At 39.1% G+C, this 26,240-nt stretch overlaps 1 long non-coding RNA gene and 2 pseudogenes across 1 annotated transcript in view; 1 reads left to right on the forward strand and 2 right to left on the reverse strand.

Moving 5' to 3' along the window:
- The window catches only part of LOC102246372, a 95,342-nt gene that overhangs the window by 11,510 nt on the left and 57,592 nt on the right, over positions 1-26,240 (reverse strand). The gene's annotated exons all lie outside the window — the stretch shown is intronic.
- Positions 6,052-6,838, forward strand: LOC102246058 (annotated as a pseudogene).
- On the reverse strand, positions 10,040-11,231 carry LOC102245757 (annotated as a pseudogene).

Genomic DNA, 26,240 nt, shown 5'->3' on the forward strand with positions numbered 1-26,240 from the left:
AAATCCATTGATGATAGGTTAGGGAGGCGGGAGAAAGAAAAGCGGGGGAAACCTCTGGGATTGGATAAATAGCAAAATGATAGACACATACTTCTTTTACTTAGGTGGGTACAGGAGAATTAACAGTCAACAATTAACAAGATAACAATAACAATGAAGGAATTTATGGTGCACTTGGTTGTGCCCTGAGAGGTCAGGAAAAAGGAAAGTTACAAGTTATACTGACATTTCACAGGTATGTTATCTTAGATGCAAAAAGACAATAGGCTCAGTTAAGGTAAAGGTTGACCTTTGTCAAGGAAGATACTGGCCTAGGACACGACTACCCACTATAAACTGCTTTTAATTAAAGTTTTAATTTCAGCTCATCCTTTGTGCTTACTTTAGGTCTTTGAGTCTGCAAGACTGCCATGCAGGCCTTCCCTGAGCTTGTCAGGTTAGCATGTGGCCCCTTTTTTTCATCCACATTAGGAACACACACATACACATACACACACTTGCAAAACTGTTGTTTTTGAGTAGTTACCCAGGATTTAGATGTTATTTTATAAAACAAGGATAAAAGTAGAATGTCCTTTAGGGAATTAATGGAAGAGGAAGTATGATAAAGCATATCTGTATAATTTTAATTTTTACTGTTAGTGGTGGCTGGTTGAGCAGCATTCACATAGAAGGTGCCCAATAAATATTTATTGAATGAACTCCATACTTAGATATTTGGGCTATAATATAAAATATAATTTCAAAATTGATGGTGCCACCTATTGGTGAAGATATAAAATGTAAAATGATCACTTATGTAATAAGTTACTTCATGTCTCCCAATCATTTGTTATTTATTCCCACAGAGATTCTAAGAGTAATTTGAGGCGCTGGAAGGAATAGCTTGCTTGATCCATGCAGACATGAGGCACTTATGTTTTCAATTCAGTTGCTCTCTACTGGGTACTTATTAAGGGCATAGTAATTTGGAAGATGTCAGAGAAGTGAAGATATAACTAACCCCTGCCTTCAAGGGGCATCTTAGCTGGGTGAAAAAAGAAGACATACCTTCTGAAAACAATCAACAAATGCAATGAAACAATAAATAGTTTGACATTATAATGCATAATGCTCATTCAAAATATATAGTATATTTTATATATTATATGGTAACCATGCTTTTTGGACTCCCAGGGCAAAAACATATCACAGTGCCTGGGACTTAGTAGGCAATTGATAAACATTATTGAATAATTGAGGTCTTAGTTAGATACATGTAGCTTATAGAATTTAAAATCCAGACAGGCAAAACAAATAAAAAAATATGTGTCAACACAGGAAGTCCTATGGAAGAAGAAGTTTGAGTTCTGTTCTGGAAAATCCCTCAAGGGATTTATAACCTAATACAGATGAAGCCAGCAGTGTAGGGATAACTCTTCTAGTCTTGGGTTTGTGTTTGAGTTTGGGGTTTTGTAATGTGTTGTGACAAACCAAACTTTTTTCTTATTCAATGACTGAGTTTTTACTCAATCCTGGTGAAGTCCAAAAGCAAAGGAAAAGAAGGTGGCAGATAGGGGGTACTTGCAAGACTGTAAACATACATTTTACTCCTGAAGTCTGTTGCACAGGAGTAGTATCTGGAGTATGCAATTGGCCTAGAAAAGCTGTTCCTTCCTATCTTCAACCAACTCCACTATATACTCCAAAGTAATTCTTATAATATTTGGCAATATGTATTAAGTCTTAGAATAATCATATCTTTTGATCCATTACTTTTCCTTCTAAGAAAGTATGCTAAAGGAAATAATTAGAAATGTGAACAAATGCTTTCTGGAACAAAAAGAAAAATGTGTATTCAATATGGAAACAGTGAAGTGTTTTGCCTTCAATGAGCATCTGTAGAGAAAAAAAGAGAAACTTTTTTTTTTTTGCTATAGAGATGAGACAATTCTCACATGCTATTAAAAAATATGGCACAAATGTGTATATGTAGGTGATGCCTAAATAAAAGGATTACGGGTTGTTTTGATTTTATTCTAGTGTAAGAAAGTCTTTGAAATTCAGTGGGTAAAATTTAGTTTATACATTCTAGTATTTCTCCTTTCACTGTTTTTGACTATTTTACAACTTTGTAGAGAAAAAAGTTAACATATAGAAAATGGATAGCCCTAGCTGGTTTGGCTCAGTGAATAGAGCATCGGCCTGCAGACTGAAGGGTCCCGGGCTCAATTCCGGTCAAGGGCACTTGCCCGGGTTGGGGGCTTGATCCCTAGTAGGGGACGTGCAGGAAGCAGCCAATCAATAATTCTCTCTCATCATTGATGTTTCTATCTCTCTCTCCTTCTCCCTTTCTCTTTGAAATCAATAAAAATATATTTAAAAAATAAATAAAACAAAATAAAAAGAAAATGGATAGTAATGGACAGTTTCCTGTCCATAGATATATAAATGATTCCTATTAAGACATATACATGAATTTTGTCTGGTAGATAATATAAATCTCCATAAATCAAATCCATTTGAACTGGCTATAACATCTTACTGGTTCCCTCATTAATTAATGAGTTAAAAATCTTTGATATGTTTTCATTTGCTATTTAAATGAGTCATAATTTTACCTTTTTTGAAAGTTTTCCTTTAATACTCTATACTTCCTATATTCTGAATTTTCTACAGTAAACATGTGTGGCTAATTTTTTTAATTTTTTTTTTTTTTTTTTTTTTTTAGAGAGAGAGGAAGGGAGAGGGTAAGAGAAAGGGAAACATTGATATGAGTTGAACATAGATTGGCTGCCTTCTGCACGCCCCCTGCTGGGGATCAAGCCTGCAACCCAGGCATGTGCCCTGACCTGGAATCGAACCAGCAATCTTTTGGTGCATGGAACAATGCTCAACCTATTGAGCCACACAGGCCAGGGCTGTGTTGCTAATTTTTAAGTAAACTTTAAATTTAAGTACAATATGCATACGTACTTAAATTTAAAGATAACATGCATGCATACTAAATTAAAATGCATGTTTTAATTTAAGTAAAGCATGCATGCATACATAGGTTTATAGCTCAATGAATTTTCACAGAATCAATACACCTATGTAACCAGTCCTCAGATCATGGATCACAACATTATTACCAACCCAGAAGTTGTCCCTGTGCTTCCTTCCTAGTCACTGTTACCTCCCCACCAAATAGGTAAATGCTATCCTGATTTCTAACATCAGAGATTCATTTTTTTTCTGATTTTTACTGAATTTTCTATCCATGGAGTCTTATGGTATATACTCATTTGTGTCTAGCTTCCTTTATTCATCATGTTTGTGAGATTCATCCATGTTGTTGCATAAAGTTTTAGTTCATTCATTCTCATTGTTGTGTAGTATTACATTATGTCAGTGGTTCTCAACCTGTGGGTCGCGACCCCTTTGGCAGTGGAACGACCCTTTCACAGGGGTCGCCTAAGACCATCCTGCATATCAGATATTTACATTACGATTCATAACAGTAGCAACATTACAGTTATGAAGTAGCAACGAAAATAATTTTATGGTTGGGTCACAACATGAGGAACTGTATTTAAAGGGCCAGAAGGTTGAGAACCACTGCATTATGTGAATAGATTATAATTTATCTATTCTACTGTTGATGGGCATTTAGATTGTTTCTGGTTTGGGGCTATTATAAATATTGTGCCTATGAATATTTCTGTACATATATTTTGGTGAAAATATGAATACATTTCTGCTATCATAGATATTAACTTAAACTCTGAAAATAAGCTTCCCATTTTTCTCTACAGAAAATTCTTCTGATTAACACATTCTTTTTAAATGTAAATGTATTCCAGAAGAATTAATCCTTACTAATGCCTTATTGTGAATTCTATAATCAATAATGAGATCAAAAACTAGTTGAGAAGTTTCCACTGGTACTGAAGGATGTGAGGAAATAATCGGGGGAGGGAAAGGGAGTGGAGATTTGGATCTGATAGAAGACAGTGAGCCTTGGGACATTAAGGGTGGGGCCAGGAAGAAGAAGGCAGGAGATGGGAGATGTACTGACTTTTCCACTCAAGGTCTTGGCTGTTTGCCTTAGCAAAGAATCACTACAATGATTGCTAACGTGGTTTATTTGCTTTAAGTAGTTTATAGCTGGCAAAGTGCTTTCATATCTTTTACTTCATTTGATTTCACTTTCACAAGAAGGTTGGTCTTTTATAGCAGTTCTTATTTTAGATGTTTAAAGCTTAAAACTAGACATCATGGTTGCACTGATAGGTGAGGATTCCATTTCCTCCCCATTGAGGCCAAGCTCCATGATCTAAGCACACCTAGTTCATCCTCTCCAGATCAATTTGGTACCTCCCTATCAGTGCCCTTCTCAGAAGTAGGGAAATAAGGAGGAATTAAAAAGCAGGAAGAAAAAAGGAATGGAATTCTGATATACGCTAGAATACAGACAAATCTCGAAAACATTAGGTTAAGTTAAATAAATCAGACACAAAAGAACATCATCAACAACAACAAAAAAGCAGAAGGAGCAGAAAATACACCGTCACCATCTCTTTTATTATCAAACATTTAAAGGGCCAGAAGTTGAGAACCACTGGTCTATCCAAGGTCTATCATATGTGATCAAGGTCTATCATATGTGATCAAGGGCCAAAAAAGATAGGTCAGACTAGTAGGGGTTACACTTTGGCCTTCTGTTAGAGGGCACTGACCCAACGAAGAAGATGGTGGGGTAGGGTGGAGTGGGTGAGGGTAGTGTGAAGATCTAGGATAGGCCCAATTCAGCAGGCTGGTGGGGGTGCGCATGGAAATAATTGTTACAATGGCATTAGAGTTGCTGAGCACAGTCAAAACTGGAAGGAAATATTAGATACCTAAAAGTTCTGGGTAAAATGGTGCAATGGACAGAATATCCTAGAAAAGTTATGCTAAGTTTGGGGATGCAGTTGGGTATTGGATAAGTGTTTTAGCAGCAAGTTCAAGATCTGGGAGGTGATGAACAAAGAGACCCAGGTTGAGGTGTTGTCAGGCATCTTAGTGGAGCTAAGAAAACAGATCTTTGTCTCAAGAAAGATTTCCAGAACTTATATCTGGACTTGTAGCTGTTTGAGATTTCCCCAAATATGGTTCAGCAGTCCTAATTTCAGATGACAGGGGAGGCAGCGGTGGTGCCGGCCTCCTGTGAATGGTCAGGCAGAATGGGGTTCACTTGAACATCCCTGATAGGTACTCTTCTTTGTCTTGCTTTTCAGCGCCCTGAGAAAGGATTAAGGCTGATCCATGCCAACCCTGTCAGTGGGCTCACTCTAGCTTGGCTAGCAAATTGTTGACAGCCTCCAGGTGTGTGTTTTCTTAGAGATGGATTCCATGCAAGAAAAATGCAATTCTTGTTGCCAAGGCATTAATTTAACTAGTAAACAAGGTGCAAAATGCTAAAGGGGAACATGAAGGTTTTTCCAGGCTTCCCACTTGGGCTTATCGAGAACTGTTTGTCTGCTTCCCAACTACTCTGCTGTATATAGTGTGTTTTATCATTTTTTCTTAATAAATATTTTAAAGCTTATTCTTATACTTTAGAACCCCAGCATTATACACCCATAGGGAGTCTCTCATTTAATTTGCAGAATAAACAGAGTAGGATTCCCATTTTAAATCTATAAAAATAAAGGAGCCCAGGAAATTAAATTGTCCTTCATCACATAATAAGGTATTAAAACTGGATCCCTTGTAATGAGGCAACTATCCATGCATCCATCCTCCATAGAGCACATGCAGTCTTGGAGTGTCACTCTCTACAGATCAGAACCATTAACCCTGAAACTTGGTCAGGTGACCACGTGGGGCAGATTTCCACAGGATTGGACCCCAAGCAGCGTTCAGCTGCATCTTACTCTCTAACTTCGAAAGTTGCTAAAGGATTTGCTTATCCCACATGCCAGAGATAAATGATTGCTTGCTTGTCCTTTCAGGATTTCAAAATTATTCTTTGGGGACAGCCCAATCCTGATCCTTCAGGTTTGCAGTCAGAAACGTGGATAAGCTCTTTTTCGTGGCGCCTCGGAGACTGCCGGCTGCTTCAGAATGAAGCTCAACATCTCTTTCCCAGCCACTGGCTGCCAGAAACTCATTGAAGTGGACAATGAACGCAAACTTCCTACCTTTTATGAGAGGCGTATGGCCACAGAAGTTGCTGCTGACACTCTGGGTGAAGAATGGAAGGGTTATGTGGTTCAAATCAGTGGTGGGAACGACAAACAAGGCTTCCCTATGAAGCAAGGTTTCTTGACCCATGGCCGAGTCCGCCTGCTGCTGAGTAAGGGGCACTCCTGTTACAGACCAAGGAGAACTGAAGAGAGAAAACATAAATCTGTTCAGGGTTGCACTGTGGATGCCAATCTCAGTGTTCTCAACTTGGTCATTGTAAAAAACGGGGAGATATTCCTGGTCGCACTGATACCACTGTGCCTCATCGCCTGGGGCCCAAAAGAGCCAGCAGAATCTGCAAACTTTTCAATCTCTCTAAAGAAGATGATGTCCGCAAATATGTTGTGAGAAAGCCTCTAAACAAAGAAGGTAAGAAACCTAGGACTAAAGCACCCAAGATTCAGCGTCTTGTTACTCCACCCACATGTTCTGCAACACAAATGCAGGCATATTGCTCTGAGGAAACACTGTACTAAGAAAAACAAGAAAGAGGCCGCAGAATATGCTAAGAGAATGAAGGAGGCCAAAGCAAAACGCCAGGAACAAAGAGACACAGACTGTCCTCTCTGAGAGCTTTTACCTCTAAGTCTGAATCCAGTCAAAAATGAGATTTTGTAACTAACAAATAAAGGAGAGCAAAAAAAAACAAGAAAAAGAAACATGGATAATTCATCAGTGAATTCCTTTTCTATGGCATCTTCAGTTTTTTGAAAGACTTTAAATTTAGATAAAAAAGTAGTAGCGTACTTAATGGTTCTGCTACAAATATCATTTTCCAAGTATATATCAAATTCTGAAAAATTTTTTCTTACTGATGAATATAAATTTGAGTTTCTTAAAATTTTAAAAAGCATTTTTATACAAGGAAAAAGAAAAACAATTGGGCTAGTTATTAGTACCATCTGACACAAATTGGAATTTGATGATGTGTGTTTTTTCCTTACAACTTTGAAAAAGCTTTACTTATTTTTTTTGCTGTATAAATTTTATGATTTTAATTGTTTACTGATTTTTTGTGTGTTTTTTTTTAATTCTTTTATTCTTTCAGGTTAATTTATTTTGTGTGTTTTTTTTCCTTTTCTAACTTTTGTTTTGAATGCATAACTACTTCATATTAATTTCTTCCTATTCTAGTAAAGTGTTTAAGGTGTACCTTTGTTTGCAAGTAAAGTTTTCTTTTCCTATAGTTTTAGTATTTTTATTATTGCTACTTTAGAGATATTCTATTTTAGTTTTGATTTCCTTTTGACTCAGAAGAACTTTATTTATTTATTTACTTTGACTTTTCAATTAAATTTATTGGGGTGACTTTGGTTAATAAAATTACATAGGTTTCAGCTATAATACATCATCTGTATATTGTATTGTGTGTTTACAAGTCAAGTCTCCTTCCATTACCTTTTATCCCCCTTATAACCTCTTCTACCTCACCTGTCACCTCTTCCCCTCTGGTTGGGATTAGGTGAGTTTTGTAAGATACAAAACTATGGTGCTGTGATATTATTTTTTAAAAAATGAACCAGGGTTTACAACCTGGGGATGTACCCTGACCAGGAATCGAACTGTGACCTCCTGGTTCATAGGTCAACACTCAACCACTGAGCCACGCTGGCCACTGGATGGGCTGATATTATTACAAAGTGCTCTAATTGGGGCAGCAGGAGGAAATGAGTCATGAAATCTTGTTGCGTTTGGAAAAGAGAATGAGCCATTGGGTGCCCACAGGCCAGGTGAAGGTGGAAAGAGAGCTATGGATATGGTTAAATTTTAAAATATAGTTTTCTATATTACAAAAGGAACACTTCCTCATTATTCAAATAGAAAATAGGACTAAATAGAGAGGGGGAGAAAATAAAACACACCTTAGTACGACCACTGATTACTAATTTCTGCACTAGCTTTCCATAGTTTTGGGAATTAATGTTTAAATTAAGGAAGGGAGGAATGAGAATTACCCTTGAAAGTACCTTAAATCACTCAGTGTTGGAATAAAACTGTTGCTTCCACAGTTGAGCACCTAAGGAAGTAGTTGCATTAAAAAGCCATATTATTTAAACGTAAACAAACAAAAGTAAAAGGATCTGTTAACACTAGAATCACACACTGCATGACCAGACCCTTAAAGTATGAAAAACTCGTGGGACCAGAAATGGGTCGCATTCACATCTCCTCTTTCAGATTTACTTTGGGTAAAGTTCAAGCTAGTTGAAAGGAAGGTACGGCAGAAATCAGCACTCCATTTAAAATGCACTCTCTTGCTCTTTGCCTCCTTCTCTCTTCTCTTCCCTTGTTCTTTCTCTTTTGCCTTCTGCCCTTACGAAGTTTAGGTGTATCCTAGTGAAACTAAGGGCAAAATGGTGTGATGCTATATTAACATATTTATATCTATCCTTCAATAACTTTTAAAGTTACCAAAATACATACATACTAATGAAGATTTTCAAATGGTACAGAATGTATAAAATAAAAAGGGGAAAAAAATCTCCTTTTCCCATCCTCCTCTCATTCCTCCTCATTCTTCCACTTGGAGAAATGGAAGCAAGACCCAGAGTTGGGTTGGGGAGTAAAACCAGGAGGAGTTTCTTTTTACAGCTTTATAAATTGTGTTCTTTGTGAGAGTGTGTGTTTGAAAATCATTTTAGTGAGATTTGGAGAGCAAGAGGAGATTAAATACATCTACTTAGCCCACCTCCTCGAACCAGAAGCCCTTTAAGAGCTTTTAAAACCACACTTACATTCACACATTTGCTTTACAAAAATTGAATCATTGAGTACATATTGGTTAGTTACCTGTGTTTGTCCTTAATAACTTTTAGACATCTTATCACATTAGTAAATATTTGTCTATACCATTACTTTAAATATAAATGGTACATAATACAGGGTAAGGCAAAAGTAGGTTAACAGTTGTGAATACACGAAACACAACTGTATTGGTATTTATTAATTATTGTATTATTTTCCATATGAACAATTAGAAATCTACTTTTGCCCCACCCTGTATATGGATGTATTTATTTAACTAAACTCTTATAGTTGGATATTTAGGTTGCTCTTGTTATTTCTGTATGATGAACCTAGCTTGGATGATCTACCTAGTAGTTCAAGCTTTGTATATATGTTTAATTACTTCCTAAGCATAGTCCTAAAATTAAAATTGCTCACCAAAAGGTATGTGCACTTTTAAGGCCTTTGAGTGTACTGGGCACAGTGTATTGCTGTCTTGCATTTTAACTGCAGTCTAGAAGCTAGCAATGAATTCAGCTTCTTTTCTAGGGTGGGTCAACACTTCAACCTGCTTTCGTGTCAAGATCTGCCTCATCTTCCAAGTGGAAGTTCCCAGCATCAGGCTTGTGGGAGTGGAAGCATAATCCTTATTCCAAAAACTGTTGTGAGTCACTATCAGCTTTCCTTTCTCCTCCCTCACTGAGTCCATACCTTTTTTTTTTTTCTTCCAGAGGTGGAATCAGGCTAAGGTTTCCACTGGAGTGGATTGGAAAAAGGTATCTATTCTAAGTCATTCTTGCTTCCAGGTTGAAATTTACCTTAAGATGAGCTCTTATGTTATAAGCGAATTTAATAAATCTTAACCAATTTAACGAAGTAAAACAATCTCCAATCTTTGAAAACCATTAGCAATAAAAATGGCTATTGTTTTTTTTGTTTGTTTGTTTTGAATTCTAGGAATATTTTATTTAGAAAAACAGATACTACTGAAGCCACAAGATTTTAATTTTTAAAAAAATGCCACACTAATTAAATGTGAGATAGTCCTGAATAATAAAAGTATTTACATGTTGAATACAAAATAAATATAAAATAACTGAAAAATTAGTTATCCAGTGATTCATTTTGCATTTCCACTGTTCACCTTCTGTTTCATTTTTCTTTGTCTTTTGTAAACCCTTTTCTTTCTTGCTTTCAAATCAATGTTTGACTCTGTTTTTACCCACTGTATTTCTATAGGTTTTTCCTCAGCTGGTATAACAAAAACATCTGTAGTGGGATCATGTGGAAGAATAGTCTTCGATTTTCTTTCTCAGTTTTTGCACCTCCTTAACTTGCTCTTTCTCCTTGTATTTTGCAGCTGTGATGGATCTTATGACATGCTGATGCATGTTTGGTGACTGGTAGTGAGGATTTTCATATAAAGTTGGTCCTCCAAAACTTCCCTAGAAAATCTTTATGAGATTTAAGATGAAACGAGGTCCTATTTCTACAGGAGCAGCATCTTCTGTGACCTGAAAGTTCCGAAACCATATCCTATTATCCCAACAGTGAAAGTAAACACGTGGTCCACAAATGGATGGCTTTTGGGACGGTAGCGTGGTGTACTAAAGATCTGAATTAAGAGTTCTTTTAACAAAGCATAATGTAGTAATTCATCAAAAGCAGTGGCAAAAGACAAAAGGGGCCGAGAACCTTTCAAACAGTTTCCAGTCATCTTTAGTTCAGCGAGGGGATGAATATTTTGAACTAGGAATTTAGCAGATGGTCCATGAGGTGAATTTGAAAGCTACATATAGAGATCTTGTTTCTTCTTAGCTTCAAAATACATTGCAGTTTTTCATTCCACAAACCTCATTAATCACAAATAACTTATCTTTAAGATCCATTTTAGTATCTGCTTTAGAATGAGGCATCAACATTCTCAAGTCTTGCATTAAATGTCTTGTTCTGAAATTTATTCCTCTGGAAGAAAAGATGATAATCCGTTCCTTATTTTTCCACTTGCCTTTGCAAACGGGGCCTGGGATGCGATTTCTGTCTTCTTCCTCTGCCTTCTCTGCTGCCTAGCTAGAGGCCTAGCATCTTTTTTGTTCTTTCTCCTCTTTGCCGGGACCACCAGGCCTCCACGCCCCTTCCTCTTGGTGGCCGCCATCTTGCCTCTGGCTATTGTTTTTTAAGGTTCCTCTGGGATGGATAGTTATTTTGTAAGATTAATGTGGATTTTCTGACACTTGGGGCAATTCCCCATCTGATTTGTGTTCCTTCCCATTTGAACACTTGACAGCTTTCACAGGCCTTCTTGGGGCATGAAGAAAACCTAGCACATGGGCATGTACACACACATACCCACCATCTATACGCCTCTTTCTGTTTTTCTTGCTTTTACTACTATCATACCACCACCACCAAAGTCTAGCAATGGTTTTAAAATGTGTACCATGATTATATGGCTCTTCAGGGCACTTTCTAGGTTAAAAAGCAAAGGAAATATACAAATAAAATGTCAAAATCTGCTTTAAAACGTATAAAGCACTTTCACATATCTCATATGATCTTATAATATTCCTATTAAATAGATATCATGATCCCATTTCACAGGTAACAAATCTGAGGTGGATGGAGGTTTAAAAATTCCTCAAGACAAGTTTAGGGTTATGTTTTAGTTCAGTATTCTCCCCTTCCTGCAGGTGCTATGCCCAGGGGTCTCATGCTACTGAAATTACTCTTAATCTGAGGAGAAAGCAATAAGATGAACTGAACCCTCTCTGGGGTTAGGGATTTTAAGTTGCTTTTTAGGAAACTTGGACACTCTGCTTTCCACTGGGATCATGAACTGCTTGCCCAAGCTCCTGTACTGGACCTACATGATGGAGTGGAGAAAATGTTTCTGATGATCCCTTCTCTACAACTAAACTCATCACGGAAGTCTAGGATGAAATGGTCCAGTACCACTAGGTCCCACAGTAGGTCATCTTACATTCAACAAATGAGGGATGCATTTTCAGGAGATTTCAGATTAACAAGGGTGATTAGAACTTAGAAAAACAATGCTGTAAAGTCTTAAATGATCCCATGCCAAAGAGCTCTGTTTTCCCTGAAGTGGCTAGAGGCACTAATTTGCTCAAGTTGAGAACTGGCGTCAGTAAGAAGCCTGTATTTCAATCTGAGAGAGTTAAAAATAGAGAAAATACTAAAGTGGCCAGGTTTATAAGTTAAAGTTCTTAAGAAATGCAAGGACTGTAACATGGTTACATGGTAATCAAGGAATGTCACCAGATTGAGTTCCAAGAGTATTTGGGGGAGACACATGTTCATATTTGTCTATAAAAATCTTATATGTGGTGGTTAGGTGCCAAGTTCATCCCTAAAACCTATTAAAACTATACTGACTCTGAAATGGCACTTTCAATTCCCCCAAGATTCCATTCCCATCCTAATTCCTGTGGAAGCCATGAGCATACTGAAGAATTGGGAAATTCAGACTGGAGACTTACTGAAATCTGAGGTGGACTGTGGGTAGAGTTAGGCCCTTTAGGGGTCAGTAGTTCTCAAATGAGCAGAAGAGGCAACTTTTCTTCTTTTAGGAGATGATCCAGAATAAAGGGCCATCAAAAACAATAGCTGTTCATATATCTGAGTCCGAAGTGTCAAATCAATGGGTTAGTGATTGAAGGACTTACTTTTCTCTCCAATTAGGTTAAATTCCTTGTGTTTCCTATGAAAGGGACTCTTGTACTTCTTTTGCTCCCTATCCCATTCAGTGTCAGAACTTGTGTGGGACATATAGCTGGTGCCTTTCAATTTGCTTCATGAATCGAGTAGAGATTAACTAAGATGACTGACATGCCTTGGTGTGATGGGTCTTTTTTTTTATGTGCCCCAAGCATGAAACAGCTGGCCAACAACACAGGCATCAGCTATGATGAACTAAGGGCTGTGCACCTGCTTTGCCCTGATGGATATGAGTGACCCCACCAATCTGGTGTCTCCTTGCCCATGGCCAGGGGGTGGTGTGATGGGTCTTTGCAAAGATAAATTTTGGAGGCAAGTGGAAATGATATAGAGAGGTTTGTCTAATATCTGAGGGGGAGTGGGGGACAATAGATTACTGTATTTATGGCTATTCACACAAAATGTAAAGAAAATCAATCCACAGCAAAAGCATCACCATTAACAAGATACAAGGACATGGAGCATATTATCTAACCTCAATGTACTCACCTATAAAATCTAGATAAAATAGAACTATAATCTAGATTATGATGAGGCTTAAAGAAGAAAATGCATATAGAGTGATTAGAAGAGTACTTGACAAATAGGACCTGGAAGAACCTAGGGGCAATGGCTATCAGGTACATCTATGCAGATGGTCAGACCTCTATGGGACCCAGAAACAACAGAAGGCTCTTAGACATAAAGAAGCCATGGGACCCCCATACAGTACATATCGGTCTTGGCATAGCACTGTGAATTTGTTAAGGATCAGCTAAGAAACCCACCCCACTGTGAAAGCCCTGGAACTGTGTACAATCCTGAAACTGTGTAAATTGGCTTGGAAATGACCATTTCAGTTTGACCTGAAATGAGCAGTGTTACTTTTCCTAACAGCCCAGACACATGGCGGCATGAAGCTGAGTTGAATAGAAAACCCACTTCAGCTAATATTTATTAGGGAACCAAAGGATATATCCAAATGTCAAAGGAAAGAGTAGAGATTCAGGTACAAGATGCGTGAGAAGAATTTTGCTCTAGATACATATTGTTCCACTGGCCATTCTGTGATTTCTGGAAGAGGACTCTATTGGGGGGAAGGCCAGTGTAGGGAAGCTAGGGAACTTGTTTCCAAACCTCCTTTATACATGACCTTACAAAGGATTGAGACATCAATTATTTCACATGAAAAATAAATTGTCGGGGGTGGGTGTGCCTATAAGTGGGAAGAGGTAGAGTGTGGGAGCTTGTTTAACTCACTTAGAAGAACCCACTTTTTCTCAAGCCTTTTAGAATAATGCCCTGTATTTGAATATATATATTAGATTCGGTTGTAAAATTAAATTTCTTTAAGAGTATACTACCATTCACATTTATCCACCAAGTATAACCCTGGTTAGAATTTCATTTATTTGGAAGCAGATCAATTCTCCCTGTTATTTCTAGAAAAGAACACAGTGCTCTTGTAACAATGATGACATTCCAAGAGGCAGGGTAAGAAAAAAAGAGTCAAAGCAACTGACTGAGGTGAACTGTAGCCATGAGGGAAGTGTGGAATGTAGAAAATGGCTATCCCAAACCATCACATTTGAAAAGGGGTTCAGAAAAATTCAGTTTGGGGCTGTTTTATAATGAAAAAACTCAACTAAGTTAACTGTTAGATGTGGTCTCTTGGCACTCAGCATTCATTCTCACCACCTTTTATGGATACCTATCCTCACTCCACAGTATTACAGAAGTTGGAAGGCTCAAAGCTGTATTTCCTCTTTTTCACCATACACAAAAATCAATACTAGACAAATTATAAAGCCAAATGTGAACAGTAAAACAATAAAGCTTTTACAAGAAACACAGGAGAATACGTTTATGACCTTGGAGTCAGCAAAGATTTCTTAAACTGAACATACACAAAATAAACAAACCAGAAAGGAAAACCTCAAGTGAACTGAACTATGTAAAAATTTTGAACATCATCATCAAAAGGCACTGTTAAGTGAGTGAAAAAAATAGCCACAGAGTGGCAAAAGGTATTATCAATACACTAGTGGCCTGGTGCACAGATTTGTACACATTGAAAGGAAATTGATTAGAAGGTGGCTGGCGGGAAAGACTGGGTGAGATGGGCCGGACACACCCTGGAGCCAACCTCTCTCAGTCTTTCCCCGGCCTGCCGCACCTGGGGCAGCGCCACGGCTTGAAGGGTGTCTGAGGTCACCGCAGCTTGGCAGTAAACCAGATTCGGGGCTGACAGTGCCCAGCAACAACATAACCCACTGCCAAAGGTGGAATCATGTGGCCCTGGGAGAAATTGGGCTCCCTCCTCTCTGGTTCTGGGGTGCATCATTTGAGAACCGCTGCTGCCAAGTCACCGCAGCTTGGCAGCTCCTGCGTTGAGCATCTGCCCCCTGGTGGTCCGTGCGCATGATACCTTCTGGCCAGTCGGATGATCGGACGGTCATTTAGCCTTTTATATATATAGATATACCCAAAAAAGGGCTCATCCTATATAATAAAAGGCTAATATGCAATAGACCTAACAGTGGAACAACCAAACAACTGATTGCTATGATGTGCGCTGACCACCAGGGGGTGCGCGCAGAACATGGTGGCTGTTGGTTGTGGTGGGATGGTGGAGCAGGTGAGCGGGGGCGCCAGACCAAGGTGGGGTGCTGGTCACTGTCATCGGGGTGAGCCTCTGGTGGTTGCTGAAAATTCTTTGCTCCTGTACACTACAGTCCTGCCCGGTGCTTGCATCTGCTGCCAGCACCTGGCGCCGGCCCCGATCACTCAGCACTGTCAGCGGGTGCGAGCAGTGGCTGCAAGCCCTGATTGCCCCTGAAGGCTTCTCCACCTCCCCTGTTCCTGAGGGGCGATCGGGACAGCAGCCACCACTCGCACTTGCTGACGGCACACTGGCCCCAATTGCTCAGCGCCATCAGTGGGTGCAAGCAGGGTCGGCGCTGTCAGCATGGGAGTGGTGGAGGCGGGAGTGGGGCTGCCAGCAGACAGGGGGCTGGGGGCCGTGGTGGAAGGGGCTGGGAGGGGGCGCAGAGGATGGGCCGAGACCTGCCCCTGTGCCCACCGCAGCCTTGCGGCCCACAGTTCCTTTCAAGGTGCATGAATTCGTGCACTGGGCCCCTGGTTTACAAAAGAACTATGAAGAACAACAAGAAAAAGTCAGATAAGACAATAGAAAATTGGGAGAAATACTTGAACAGGCATTTCTTGGCTCAAATACTAGAGATGGAAAACCCAAAGTTTTGGTAAGGATGTGGCATCTCCACTATTTTGGAATACTGTGTGGCAGTATCTACTTGAGCTAAACATATGCAACCCCTATAACCCAGAAATTCCACTCTTATATATCCAATGGAAATGCATACATATGTTCACCAATGTTCATTAGCAATGCTATTTGTAATAACCCCAAACTAGAAACAACCCAAATGTCCATCTGCATTAGAATGCAAAAACTGTGTTACTCATCCAATAGAATTCTATACACTATCACTATATACAACATAGATAATTCTCACACATATAATGTTGAGTGAGAAAAGCCAGTCACAAAAGAGTATATACTGTATTCCACTTGGTATAAGGTTTGAAAATAGGCAAATTTGCTCTATTGTATTAGAAGGCAAGATTGCAGTTATTTTCAGGGAGGAGAATGCCTATAAAAGAGCATGAGGGGAGCGTCTGGGGTGACAGTCATTTCTGGCTCCCAATCTGAGTGCTGGTTACATGGGTGTGTTCACTTTATGAAAATTCATCAAGCTGTCTGATTATGATTTGCGCATTTTTTCTATATGCTATACTTTAATAAAAATCGACTCATAGTTAAAAAAAAACACACAACTATAATTTTTAGACTTCCATGCTAATAGGATTCTGTATAGATTTTGCCAACCAGATACGATAATGTGAAATTTGAAAGGAAAATTTGTCAGTTTTCTCTGCTATTTGTGATGTGCGTGCTGTATTAGATATTTTCATTGGCAAGACTCTCTGTGCCTCTGTATCGCCACCAACCTCATTAGTGAGAAGTAGCTGTGATGTTGGCAGTCGTTTCCATAGCTTCTTGACTTCTAGATTGCTGCTATGTGGTCTGACCTGGGAGTCTAAGGACAGTCCTCTAACTTCTGTCCTTTTAGTCCCCCTCATGGCTCTGTAAGCATTTAATTCTTTGTATTCAATATCTAGAATGGTGTCATCACTGAGGCCCTGTCGATATATCAACTAATAACACAGGTGACAGGCGATGGAGTAGGGTTATGGTTGGTTTTAAGACTCTTAAAAAAAATTACCATTGGCAATCCCAGCACGTAGGGTCATCATTATCACAAGAAAGTTCTACCTTAGAGCTAACCTAAATTTATTCTGATGCACTGTAAAGCCATTTGCTTCACAGGATATGCTAATTTCTGCTGCCATTGACAAATGGTTCTTGCCCTGGCTGATATGGCTTGGTTGGGTGGGTGTCATCCTGTGCACCAAAAGGTTGCTGGTTCAATTCCTGGTCAGGGCACATGCCCAGATTGCAGGCTCAATCCCCAGGATGGGATATGCAGTATGGGGCAATGTTATGCTTTCACATCAATGTTTTGTTCTCTCTCAAAAATCAATAAACTATTAAAAATAAAAATAAATAAAAATGATTCTTAAGCCATCCTTTGTCTTTTCTTCACAAGCTAAATAATTCCAGTTCCTTGAGTTTTTCTTTACATGTTCTGCAGCTCTTCCCAGTTGTGGCTATTTGAGTGAAGTACAGGGTACAGCAAAAGTAGGTTATTCATATAGAAAAAGTAGTTGTTCATATAGAAAATAATACAATAATTAATAAATATAATACAAGAATAAACTGTGTTTCGCATACTCACAATTGTAAATCTACTTTTACCCCACCCTACATTCATAAAGGACTGCCTATTCTGGTAGGATTAACTGTTCCTTTCTTTTGGGCATACTCCCAGGTTTACATTTGCTTATCTAACCAAAGCCCAACTGTGCTGACTCAAGTTTAACTTATGGTCCAAGCCCAGTATCACGCTATTATTAGCCAAAACTTCCCATGGATGGAGGTAGACTTGTAGAAGGCTGAAAAATAAAACTTGTCAGCCATAAGCAAGAGTTTTTACCTGGCTTTCTAATAAAGAACAATATTTAATATAACAGCATATAAACAATGAGAATCACCAGCCTAAAGAAAAATTAGTTGATAGTTGAAGAGGGATTACTGAATTGTGAAATTGTACAGTTAGAAGGGACCTTAGAAAGAGTCTATATGTACCAGGAAATGGAAGCTCAGATATTTATGCAGGCTTCTCTTCAGTGCTTATTCTGAATCCTCTTGCTACTCAAGGTGTGGTCCTCAGACCAGCAGCATCAGCAGCACCTGGGAGCTCGTTAGACATGCAGAATCTCAGGGCTCTTCAGAACCCACCAAATCAGAACCTGCATTTTGACCAGACTTCCATGTGATTTGTATGCATGTAAAAATTTGAGAAGATATAGGCAAAAACACCCCAGGTTCTTGTTCTACTATGTAAAATCTTGTCTAAATTACATTACATAGAATACCTGATCTCCTTTGGGCAAGACCTATATTATTACAGGTCCTGGTCTACTAGGTTGTTTGAATAGTTGGATTAAAGACAAAAGAAAAGCTCTATTGATCTCTGGAAAAAGAGGGCATCTATTTGAGCTGTACCCATTCAGATTTTAATCTGCTAGAAAAATTAATAGCCTATTTGGTGGTAGCATGTCCTGTAAAAATAAGTGCAATAAAGTGAAAGTATTTAAATAGATATTTAAACTATGCAGTCATCAGTGATTTAGTTTTCAATTACACTAAGGTAATTACCCTAGAATCCACCTCATTCACCCCTCTGTGAGAAAATGCTGGATTTGCCGATGCTTTCAGGCAATGACTGATCTCCACTCCTTGCTGGTCAGGACCTGAGTTCATTTACTTTCAACAGTTTAGGGTGTATGCTAAGAATATAGAAACACCCTTTGTGATTCTTCTCACAAAGGAAGTTGCATCACTATTAAGAGTGCATGTGAGGCCACAGGCCCAGTCTCTCAGATTGGAGGGCTCACATGTAATGGAGATCTGGCCCATCACAGAAGGCTGAGACTGGATGAAGGAGTGCCCCTCAGCTGGGCTCTTCCTATAACCGAGGCTCTAAAAGTTCTCACACAGAGGAGGGCTTCTGGGATGCTGGGAATGTTCTGTTTCTTAATCTAGGTGCTGGTTACATGGGTGTGTTCAGTTTATGAAAATTCACTGAGCTGTTCACTTATGATAAACACACTTCTATACGTATGTTATACAACAACAAAAAATTAAAAAGTGAAGAATGTTAGAGTTGCAGAAGAGCTGATTTCTGTCCTCTTTTCCGTCTATTCAGATGCAGGTGGTCTGTGTCCCTTACTTTGAGACATACTGCCCAGAGCAATCTAGGGCACTACAATCAGGGAAAATTCATGAGCAAGCTTCATTAACCCACCATATTCATAGAGGTGGACAAGTACAACCAAACAAGTAATAGTGCCTAATGCAGGGTGCATTGTGTTCTGGATGCTATACAAATACATTCTGCTGATCATAACATCCTTGGGAGGATAATATATCTATATTTTTTAATTTTTAAATTACAGTTGACATTCCACATTATATTAGTTTCAGGTATACGGCATAGTAGTTAGACATTTATATAACTTACGAAGTGATTCCCCTTGGGAGGACAGTATTACCTCCATTTTATCGATGAGGCAAATGGCATCCATAGAGGAGGCTGAACTGAGAGTCCACGTTGTGTCTCTCAGGACCAAAGTCTATCTTATTTTTGTTTTGTTTTGTTTTTGTTAATCCTCACCCAAGGATACTTTTCCATTGATTTTTAGAGAGAGTGGAGAGGGAGAGATAGAGAGAGAGAAACATCAATGTGAGAGACACATTGATTGGCTGTCTCCTGCACAAGGATCCAGCCTGCAACCAAGGTATGTGCACTTGACTGAAATCAAACCGGGACCCTTAAGTCCAAGGGCCAATGCTCTATCCACTGAACCAAACCAGCTAGGGCAAGTTTATCTTATTTTTACCAGTGCCAGTGCTGACAAAGCAAGTCACAGAACAGCCCAAGGGAGTGAGAGAGGACAGAGAAGGAACCCAAGACTTTTTGCCAAGGTTAGTAGTCATTAAGTGTATATTGCAAATAGGCACCCCTGTGTTTTAGCCTCTTGGGTAAGTAGATAGCATTTTCTCAGAGGCAATGCCCTGAGGCTAACCCTACAGGACCTCCAAGCACCTGAGAGAGTCCTGGCCCATGTCCCAAACTTGGCTGAACATCCCTATCATCTTGGGACAGTTTGAAACATACAGATCCACTGGCTCCACCCTTGAGGTCCAGATTCAATGCATTTGGGGTGAGGCCTGAGAAACTCTTTAGAAATCACTCCAGGTAATTCTAATAATTAGCTGGATTTGGGAACCAGTACTATAGACACCCTGACCACATGAAAGAGTCAGACCTGGATTTAACGTTGGTCACAGTTCATAACAAGCCAACAAGGTTAAAGCAAAAGGGCCCATTATGGCGTGCCCGTGAACTGAATAAACGTAACCGGATGTCAGGAGAAGAACTAGAGCAGAATAAAAGGAACTTTCCTATCATGAGATGGAAACTTGTGACTAGTTGAGGCCTGAAAATAAAAGGCCTGCACCTGTTGTGTCCTAGGCATTACACTTAGAGTTCCTCTGCCTGTTCATAAGGAGAACTCTAAAAGGTTATTTTTTTAAAGTATTATAAAAAAACATAAACAGTAAAGTGATTTAATATCTCAGATGTCAATCTGAGATCCTTGATCTAGTTTAGATGTCTGAAAATTTTGAACAGAAAATGGATTTTGTAAAATTTAAGAGACAGTATTGCAAAGGTATCAAGATTCAAGGGCACCCTCCCCTACCCCCATCAACCTGAACTGGTTTATTCTAGATTTAAATGACGAACTTGAACAACTCAAACTTCCATTTGACCCCGTTGTTCAGTGGTGAAAGTACAGAGGTGATTATGTACAGTCAATAATGTCCCTATCTCACCTGTCAACTAGAACAAATAGCTAAAACTGATAAGTTGATAAAGTGCTTTGTTTTTATTGAAGAGTTAATAACTTACTCTAAAGTAGACTTTAATTACTGGATCTTGCTAACAACTGACATATGAATTAATTACCTTAAATCACTGCCAAGTTTAATCCACATACAAGTTTAAAGGAGAACTACATAGCACTCAAAACTAGGGGAAATATTAATGACATAATTGATATAACACAGTTAAATCTATTAGTCATCAGTATAAATGGGGACAAAATACAATGAGCAGTAAAATAAGCCTAGAATTCAAGCTAACTGAGTTTACAAAAACCATCTCAACCCAAGGCACGTTCTCAGTCCAAGCCCTTGTCTCATTTGAGGAAACAACCCTTGTGCCTCATTTGTGAGATCAGAATGCCATATCTTAGTTCTTTCTACACATGGAAGTGGGTAAAGAGATCTTTTAGCCAAGAAATACATTCTGGGCCCAAACACTAGAGCTCTCCATGAACTTTATAGAGAGTTAATATTATTATTCTGGATAAAAATGAGGACAAAAAGAGGAAATTCGAACACATACCGAGAGATTAAGGAGACCCTTTGTGTCCCCAAATTTACATTTCTGTTACCTCTGTGGTGAAATACCTCCAATGGGAAAGAATGTTTTTAGCTGCAAGTAGAATTTTTCTAAATGGCTCTAAGGGAACAACACAATTGTAAAAGTAGCTTTTATTCCAGAGTTTTTGATTTAGAAGTCACAGTAACCTGAGATATGACCTATTTTTTAACCTATTAGAAAAGAAATTATAGATATCAGAAAAGAGGTATTTTAAAAACAGTCTTTTCAACAAATGGTTTGCAACAAATGGTTTATCACATACAAAAGGATAAAGTTGAAACTCTACCTCACACCAAATATAAAAATTAACACAAAATGGGACAAAGACCTAAATATAGGAGCTAAAAATAAAAAGGTTAGAAGAAAAGATAGGCATAAACTTTTGTGACCTTAGATTGGTCAACAGTTGCTTTGATATGACACCAAAAGCACAAGCAACAAAAGAAAATAGAAATAAATTTTACTTCATCAAAATTAAAACTTTTGTGCTTCAAAGGACACCAGCAAAAAACCTATAGAATGAGAGAAAATATTTGCAAATCATACATGAAATGTGTATCTAGGACACATAAAGAACTTTTATAACTCAATAATGAAAAGGCAAATAACCCAATTTACAAATGGGTATAGGGTTTGAATAGACATTTCTCCAAAGAAGATATACAAATGGCTAAAAAGCACATGAAAAGATGCACAACATCATTAACCTTCAGGAAAATTTCAATCAAAATCGCAGTGAGATACCAGCATACCAACTAGGATGGTTACAATAAAAAACACAGATAATAAAAAGTGTTGGTGAGGAAGTGGAGAAATTGGAACTTCCATTCATTGCCAGTTGGAATGTAAAATGATGCAGCCACTTAGGAAAACAGTCTGGCAATTTCTCAAAAGGCTAAACATAAGATGACCCAGCAATGCTCATTTTAGGTAGGTAACCCGAGATAAATGAAAACACATGTCCACACAAGAACTTGTATACAAATTTTCATAGCAGCATCATTCATAACATCTAAAAAGTGGAAACCACCCAAATTTCATCAAGTAATGAATAGATGAGTAAAATGTGTTATATTCATACAATGGAATATTATTCAGCAATAAAAGTACTGATATATGTTGAAACAACAGATGAACCTTAATTCTCTATGCTTTCTCTTCCTCTGCCAAGGCAATCATAGACTCATAGAAGTACATATTGATAGGAAGGTGCTATAAGATCAAAGTAGCTTAAATATGGAGGTACATGGAAATTTACCTAGACCTACAGCTGACTTTGAGTAAAAGAGAAATAAAATTTTGTGTGTTTTAAAAAAACAAACCCCACCTCATTTAGATTTTAGAGTTGAAAGAGGATTTAGAGATATTTTATCTAGTCTAGGGTTTCTCAACTCCTTAGCATTATTGATATTTTGGGTTGGATAATTATTTTTTTGGAGAGCTGTCCTATGCACTGTAGTAGGATCCTTAGCAGAATCCCTGGCCACTTCCAGTTGTGATACCCAAAAAGGTTTCTAGATAGTGCCAACTATCTCCTGGGGGTGAGGGTGGGGCAAAATCCCTGCTCCCCCTGCCTGTTGAGAACCAATGATTTAGTCTAGCATTTCCCAAAGAGTGTTCCTTAGATCGTTCCTTTTGTATATTGCTGCAAAAAAGGTGTTTCACAGTTGAGTACGTTTGGAAGTCAGTAAGCTAAATGAATTCTCTTTCCCCTTCCCCACCCCCATATCTTACATCAGTGTTAGTACCTGTACAGAACAGTGAAGTAACTTGCCTAGTGTCACTTTAGCAACAACTTAATCATAGCTCTGAGTCCAGAACTTGGGTCTTCTCTAGCCCAGATCAATATTCTCTTTCGACTCTTTTAGAAACCGAGCCTTCCACCTCTGAACTGGACCTCCATCAAGTTAGGCTCTGAGATTTATTGGCAGATTGTGAACTACTATTAGCAGGGTCCTAGCACAGACCCTCTTAAGAGGTCACCTCTCCTTCTGAGATGCAAGATGTAACAGAGGGCATGTCAAGGTGCAAATGGAATGATAACAGGCCATGTCAGGCAATCCAGAGGCTATCTCCTCTCTCTTTTCTGTAGCTTAATGACTAGACATTTTCAGCTTTACATAATTCTACTCCTTAATTAAGATCTGATAATGAAGGAATGAAGATATAATGCATGAATTTGCAGGACAGGTCTCAAATCTAGCATTAATCAGATTTAATGTATCAGTAAGCATCTGGAAAGCATGAAAAAGATGTGATAACATCTTCAACTTCAAAAAGGATGTACTGAAGATATGTCCCAATGTTTATCTGATGCGGTTTATACTCGAGGCCAAGCTAAGAACTTTTTTGTTTGTTTGTTTTTGTAAGCTGAGTACTTTGAATGTCATAGTAGGATAAAATGTTCACAGATTCTTTTAGAAAATTCACCTTAAATATGGACATTAGTAAAACAGGGAAACATACTCTATCAAATGATATTAAAAATTGGGAGAAAGTTTAAGGTCCCAAAACTTTTAAAAAATCCAAACTGGATTTTTGTTTTTGAGAGGAAGGGAGAGAGAGAGAGATAGAAACATCAATGAAGAGAGAGAATCATCGATCGGCTGCCTCCTGCATGCTCCTCACAGGTGATGGAGCATTCAACTTGGGCATGTGCCCTGACCAGGAACCGAACCGTGATCCTGGTCCATAGGTTGGTACTCAACCACTGAGCCATGCAGGCTAGGCCCAAACCAGATTTTTAATGGACTTTTATTTTTTACTATCTTGGGATGCAATTTAGACCTCACTATATGTTAAATAAACTTACAATAATAATTTTTTAAAACCTTCCTTCACAACAGGTAAATAACACATTACAGGAACCAGGAGTGCCCCTAACTTTTGTGGGACCAAGGGAAAGAGTACAAATAGAGGCCTGTATTTTACATGTGTAACTATGTAAAAAATTATAAATATATGTCCTCTTCTCCTAATTTGATCACCCTAGCTTCCCAATGACCTATAGGCCAAGTCTGAATGTGTAATTCTTGGATTCCTTGGAGTTCTGCACCAGGACGTGGAGGCATGGGGGGAGCTGAACCCCAGGCTGAAGCTGCCCCCTTCTCTTCCTATCCCTGGCTCTGTCTGAGAAGGGCCTCTCATGCGTGAGTGTGGATGCCCCAGCCCACACATTCATACTCTGTGCACATTTCTGAGGCTCCCTTAGGCCACCTTCTGGCTGAGGAGTACACACAGTCTGCCCTTAGGAGGATGGGACTGGGAAGAAGTTTATGGGGTCCTTGGAAGTGAGCTTGAGGCATTTGGGCAAGGGATTCTGAGGTGGTCCAAGGTACCCAGAGTATGGTCTACAAGGGATCGATGTGGATTCTCAGTGGGCATATCCCATTGACCCCCCAGTCTCCTCACTCTGTGTGGAGGTAGCACAGCCAGAAAGGGCCAGAGCAGAGCCCTCTAAAAGCCAAAAGGTGGAATCAGCAGGGGCCTTACATTATGGAACGTGATAAATAGTCTAAGATGTGCAATCCTGATGCATACCTCAGGCCTGCTTCAGCAGGAGAAGGGAGGGTAGACCAAACCTGTCCAGACAGGGAAGGTGGATCATGCCTCGCTCACCCTGAAGGGTTCACAGAAGCTTATCAGTGCTTAGCCAAGCAGAACAGCACAACCTGGGAGAGTCTGCCCAGATTTAAATTCCAGTTTAGTTAATGATTTATAGGGGCATTCACCTTTCCACTTTATGGAGAAAATGTCTGGAAGACTCTGGTGTTTGTCTTCCTCATTGTAACCCTGCTCACCACTGTTCTCATAGTGCCAAGGACCCATCAGCCCTCACATGCCATTCTCTTAGCCTATTACTAGTATTGACAATTTCAGCAATAATCCTGATAGGTGCCCTCATTTCCTTGGTCCTTCATCCATTCCTGTTTTCCTAATCCCCAGCCCTGAATGAAATTCACCACGTAGAACTTTCTGTTTCTGCCCCAAAGCAGAAGAAATTGCTGGAGAAGATTAGAATTCTAATCTAAGCCAATGTCAGCTGACTGGTTCCCGCTGAGTCCTCACTACTAACAGGCAATTCTCTGATTTTTCAATCCTACCACCTTCCCTGCTGCTTCTTTTCTAAATTGTCCCTACTTCTCTCAAGCCCCAATCCCACTTCCTGCATATGCTTTGCCACCTTGCTTAATAGAAGAAATCAGAATTCTACAATATGAATCCCCGCTTTCTGCTTCTTCTCTACTAAGAAATATTTAAACAAGACGTTCGCTCCCATCCTTCCCTCTCATTTCAGAGGAAGAAGAGAATCCTCTCCTTTCCGGGGTTTGTTTTCTCCTGGGTCCTGGCATCTGAGGATTCTGACGCCCTGCAAACACTGCATCATGCATAGTCCCTTCTCTGTTCTACATCTTCTGTTTCCTAGTATGCTAGTTTTCTTACTTACTCTTCACTACATCAGAATATCCAATTTCTTGACCCATCTTCTACTCCCTGTCCCCTGTAACCTATCAGCACCGACCTGGCTCACATCGATCACTATTGAGCCTAGATGTAATTATCCATCGCTTTGAACCTGTTTTTGTAGCATCACCAATCCCTTTGCCCTTTGGTTCTTCTGCCCCATCTTCCCAGCAAATCCCAAGTCTTGGATCAATCCACCACCCATTTTATCAGCTCTTACCATTCATAACCCAAGTTATTAAGGAAAATCACATAATTATGCAGACTAGTGCCAATACCAATTTTGGCCTTTAACCTCAGTTAAACTCTCATGAGGTAATAATCCTTATACTTGTCCTTCCTTGCTTAATAACATCTCCTACTTCCCTTGGTGGTAATTCTAACCCCATGGTGTTCCCTCTCTCTCTCTCTCTCTCTCTCTCTCTC

Source organism: Myotis brandtii, unplaced genomic scaffold, assembly GCF_000412655.1.
Source record: "Myotis brandtii unplaced genomic scaffold, ASM41265v1 scaffold112, whole genome shotgun sequence".
Taxonomy (NCBI): domain Eukaryota; kingdom Metazoa; phylum Chordata; class Mammalia; order Chiroptera; family Vespertilionidae; genus Myotis; species Myotis brandtii.